We start from the raw sequence: 5,964 nt of genomic DNA, 5'->3' as shown, positions 1-5,964 counted from the left end.
ATGTCAAGCGACGGCTAGAGTGGTGTAAAGCTCGCCGACATTGGACTCTGAAGCAGTGGAAACGTTCTCTGGAGTGATGAATCACACTTCACCATCTGGCAGTCCGAGGGACGAATCTGGATTTGGCGGATGCCAGGAGAAAGCTACCTGCCCGAATGCGTAGTGCCAACTGAAAAGTTTGGTGGAGGAGGAATAATGGTCTGGGGCTGTATTTCATGGTTCTGTCTGTAGTTTTTGCCTCAATATATTTCATGATGTGTAACAACAATGTGCCAAATCTTGATTTAGTGCGGTAAGCCGCCTCAATGTTTGCAGCCGTAGGTGATATCTTTCTACGAGCTGATATGTCATCAGTATTGTGGAATAATTATAACGTTACAGTATGTTTTAAATCGAGAAATCTGATCTAAAAACTGTGCAGCCTTTATTTTGATCCTGTCAGTATCGACACTATGTCTCAACGACGCACTTGGAGAACGTTCTCTCTGTGTGGTGTTTTGGGAAACGGCTGCTACATCTTAGGCCATTGTAGGACAGATGCATCGTTAAAACACTCGTAAGCCTAAGTTCCATCACTATCGCGGAACTGGGCTGTGTATGTAAATATCTTAACATTTGTTTCCTAACAGCCCCACATGATCCGACTAAGCATTTCAAGGGCCAAAGGATGCTCAGGGAAATAATTATTACAAATATATTTTGGAGTTTTTTTCATTAAATAAACACATACAGTGATTGATTAGACATACAGTGAGGATGATTTAATTTACAAAGACTGCATGGGATTTAAGTTTACACTGAAAACGTTTTACAATCCTGGAAATGATATATAAAAATGAATAATACAAATGTGTCCCTCTGCTGCTAAATGAATATAGGGGAAACACTGGTGTGTTTGTGTGTGTGTGTGTGTGCCTATACATGCTGTGTTTAGAATACAGCAGCTGCCATCTGTCCCACTCTGCACTGGACAGTGTCTGTTAGACAGATGGCCCCACCCTGAACAGCTGAGTATGGAGACAGGGCAGGGCACCACTACTAAACACCACTACATCCTCGGCTGCCCCACCCACCATACATTACCCGGCGCAATCTCTAGTTCAATCATGTCAAATATGTCTCTCTTTTCTTCTCTGTCTCTCACTTACACAGTCTTTCAGTTCCTTAATCTAAATAGCTAGTTTTCTCCTCTGTATTTTATCTCAAATCAAGATGTGTACTGACATTACAGGTGCACCACATGGTGAATAAATACTATGCCCATCTCCAACACTCCAACCAGCATTAGAATCAGGCAGGCTGTACATGTACTTTGGGATGTTTTCATGAAGAAATTGCTTCTCCATTTCTACACTGACCACAAGAGGGCATGACGCACCCAGGTACGACTGAATTGGAGAGGGATTTGGAATTATAAATTATGGGTGCACTGACTGCTTGTATCAAACTTTGAAGTTATTGGCATTGTCCCAAACCAGAAACACATTCCATAACCTGTTAATTCTCCCATCACTCATCTCTCTCTGCAATCTAGAGCCTGGCACCACTCTCACTCTCAGTTTACTCAGTACTGATTAGCCTACAGCCCGATACTACAGAATGCACCAAGGGCAAAATTGTGGTGTAGATATTGTGGGGGACGAACAGTAGAAGGGGGTCCTCCCCTGGATTTTCTTTTGACATTTGAAAACACATTTCTTGCCATTCAAAACAGTTTGACATGACTTCAGGGGTATTTTAAAGGCAATGCTACCAAATATTAATTGAGTGTATGTAAACTTTTGACCCACTGGGAATGTGATAACAGAAATAAAAGCTGAAGTAAATCATTCTCTCTACTATTATTCTGACATTTCACATTCTTAAAATAAAGGGGTGATCCTAACTGATGTAAAACAGGGAATTTTTACAAGGATTAAATGTCAGGAATTGTGAAAAACTGAGTTTAAATGTATTTGGCTAAGGTGTATGTAATCTTCCAACTTCAACTGTATGTGTACATCATGCAGTTGAATGGGACACAATTTTATACAAATAAAGGTCACCTGTTGCATGTAAAACAACATTACACCCACTTACTTGAGATTTAGAACATTTAACTTTTATTTCTGTACAATCAGTGTAAACAGATATGAAGTCAATAAATGAAATGAATAAATATAAGAGTGTCATGAATAAATACTTTTGAGTTAGAGAGAGATTGAAAGAGCAAGAGAGAGAGAAATGTGCTGTGGGACGAGTCAGCTCTTTTCTGCCTGGAGGATACATATTTCAAATTCAAAGAAAAAACAACGAATTGATTTAGCCTATACAACTCAGACCGTAAAAAACTTGAATGTTATAATTTTGGATGTATGAACTAGGGTTCAAGAATTTCATTGACATACGTGTTACACTATAGCCTACAGCACCCGACGTCACAGGAAGGCCAAAAAGATCATCAAGGACATCAACCACCCGAGCCACGGCCTGTTCACCCCGCTATCATTAAGAAGGCGAGTTCAGTACAGGTGCATCAAAGCTGGGACTGAGACAGAAGCTGTTTTTCACTGTCTCAAGACCGTTAAGACTTTTAAATAGCCATCACTAGCCGGCTACCACCCGGTTACTCAACCCTGCACCTTAGAGGCTCCTGCCCTGTATACATAGACATTCAATCACTGGCCACTTTAATAATGGATCACTAGTCATAATGTTTCCATACTGCTTTACTCATATCACATTTCAGGAGAAGACCCAGATGCAGACAGTGTCGAAGTAACAATAGTTTATTACTAGAACAGGGGGCAGGCAAAATGACAATTCAAGGGCAGGCAGAGGTCAGTAATCCAGGGCGGTGTGACAAGGTACAGAATGGCAGACAGGCTCAGGATCAGGGCAGGCAGAATGGTCAAAACCGGGAAAACTAGAAAAGAGGTACTAGAAAAAGACAGGAGCAAGGGGAAAACCGCCAGTAGGCTTGACGAACAAAATGAACTGGCAACAGACAAACGGAGAACACAGGTATAAATACAGTGGCTTGCGAAAGTCTTCACCCCCTTGGAATTTTTCCTATTTTGTTGCCTTACAACCTGGAATTAAAATAGATTTTTTTTTGGGGGGGGGGTTGTATCATTTGATTTATACAACATGCCTACCACTTTGAAGATGCAAAATATATTTTATTGTGAAACAAACAAGAAATAAGACAAAAAATCTGAACTTGAGCGTGCATAACTGTTCACCCCCCCAAAGTCAATACTTTGTAGAGGCACCTTTTGCAGCAATTACAGCTACAAGTCTCTTGGGGTATGTGTCTATAAGCTTGGCACATCTAGCCACTGGGATTGTTGCCCATTCTTCATTGCAAAACTGCTCCAGCTCCTTCAAGTTGGATGGGTTCCACTGGTGTACAGCAATCTTTAAGTCATACCACAGATTCTCAATTGGAATGAGGTCTGGGATTTGACTAGGCCATTTCCAAAACATTTAAATGTTTCCCCTTAAACCACTCAAGTGTTGCTTTAGCAGTATGCTTAGGGTCATTGTCCTGCTGGAAGGTGAACCTCCATCCCAGTCTCAAATCTCTGGAAGACTGAAACAGGTTTCCTTCAAGAATTTCCCTGTATTTATAGCCATCCATCATTCCTTTAATTATGACCAGTTTCCCAGTCTCTGTGGACGAAAAACACCCCCACAGCATGATGCTGCTACCATGCTTCACTGTGGAGATGGTGTTCTCGGGGTGATGAGAGATGTTGGGTTTGCGCCAGACATAGCGTTTTCCTTGATGGCCAAAAAGCTCAATTTTTGTCTCATCTGACCAGAGTAATTTCTTCCATATGTTTGGGGAGTCTCCCACATGCCATTTGGTGAACACCAAACGTGTTTGCTTATTTTTTTCTTTAAGCAATGTCTTTTTTCTGGCCACTCTTCCGTAAAGCCCAGCTCTGTGGAGTATACAGCTGAAAGTGGTCCTATGGACAGATACTCCAATCTCCGCTGTGGAGCTTTGCAGCTCCTTCAGGGTTATCTTTGGTCTCTTTGTTGCCTCTCTGATTAATGGCCTCCTTGCCTGATCCGTGAGTTTTGGTGGGCGGCACTCTCTTGGCAGGTTTGTTGTGGTGCCATATTCTTTCCATTTTTTTAATGATGGATTTAGTGGTGCTCCGTGGGATGTTCAAAGTTTCTGATATTTTTTTATAACCCAACCCTGATCTGTACTTCTCCTCTTCTCCACACACTTTGTCCCTGACCTGTTTCTTCATGGTGCCGCTTACTTGGTGGTGTTGCAGACTCTGGGGCCTTTCAGAACAGGTGTATATGTACTGAGATCATGTGACACTTAGATTGCACACAGATGGACTTTATTTAACTAATTATGTGACTTCTGAAGGTAATTGGTTGCACCAGATCATATTTAGGGGCTTCATAGTAAAGGAAAAAAGCACCACTTTTCTGTTTTTGATTTTTTTATACTTTTTTGAAACAATATATATATATTTTTCACTTCACCGATTTGGACTATTTTGTGTATGTCCATTACATAAAATCCAAATAAAAATCCCATTTAAATAACAGATTGTAATGCAACAAAATAGGAAAAATGCCAAGGGGGTGAATACTTTTGCAAGGCACTGTACACTGGGGATAATGGGGAAGATGGGCAACACCTGGAGGGGGTGGAGACAAGCATAAAGTCAGGTGAAACAGATCCGGGTGTGCCAACTCATTTCAAATGTATATACTGTATTCTATTCTACTGTATTTTAGTCTAGGCCACTTTGACATTGCTCGTCCTAATATTTACACTACCGTTCAAAAGTTTGGGGTCACTTAGAAATGTCCTTGTTTTTTAAAGAAACCCTAATTTTTTTGTCCATTAAAATAACATCAAATTGATCAGAAATAAAGTGTAGACATTGTTAATGTTGTAAATGACTATTGTAGCTGGAAAAAGCAGATTTTTTATGGAATATCTACATAGGCGTACAGAGGCCCATTATCAGCAACCATCACTCTTGTGTTCCAACGGTACGTTGTGTTAGCTAATCCAAGTTTATAATTTTAAAAGGCTAATTGATCATTAGAAAACCATTTTGCAATTATGTTAGCAGAGTGAAGAGGTGACTCTGGGATGCTGGCCTTCTAGGCAGAATTGCAAAGAAAAGGCCATATCTCAGACTGGCCAATAAAAAGAAAATTAAGATGGGCTAAAGAACACAGACACTGGACAGAGATACTCTGCCTAGAAAGCCAGCATCCCGGGGTCGCCTCTTTACTGTTGACTTTGAGACTGGTGTTTTGCGGCTACTATTTAATGAATCTGCAAGTTGAGGACTTGTGAGGCGTCTGTTTCTCAAACTAGACACTCTAATGTACTTGTCCTCTGTGGCGGATGAATCAGAATTAGTTGGGTAACAGATAATTAAGATGTTTTATTTGCATAATATGCTTATGTGAGATACTTGTCATTAGAATGTATCCTTTTGGACTATAGTGTTGGCAGTTGCACTTTTCCCTCAGCTAGGGCTCAGTCACTTGGGGCCCAGAAAGGGGAGAGGTCAGGCTTGTCTTTCACATGTCCCTGGTGCTATGCAGAATATCAGAAAGGGAAGAGGACAGAATGGAACATTGTCTTCATATGTGAATGTGTCTTTACCTATTCTTAAACCATGTGAAGGGATGGCATGATTAATGGGGAACCAATTACTTGTCTCCACAATGTCTGTGCGCCAGTCACTCCCTCCTTTTCCCATTGGGGGGAGGTGTATGGCAGTGTCTGGAAACATTGTATGTCCTCTCTGATGTTGCACTTATCCTGGGATAGTGTATGACCTAGAGGCTCACTCCCCTCAGTGAGCTTGTCCAGGAGTGGGGTCAAGAGGGGGTTTACTTGAGATGAGAGTATCTAGAGTTGATAATTGATATATGCCATTGGATGAGTTGATGTTTTTGTACCATGAAGTACCAGGAACGAGATTA

This window comes from Salvelinus alpinus, chromosome 24 (genome assembly GCF_045679555.1).
Source record: "Salvelinus alpinus chromosome 24, SLU_Salpinus.1, whole genome shotgun sequence".
Classification (NCBI taxonomy): Eukaryota; Metazoa; Chordata; class Actinopteri; order Salmoniformes; family Salmonidae; genus Salvelinus; species Salvelinus alpinus.
The sequence above is the reverse complement of the archived record's forward strand: the minus strand, read 5'-3'. Positions refer to the sequence as shown.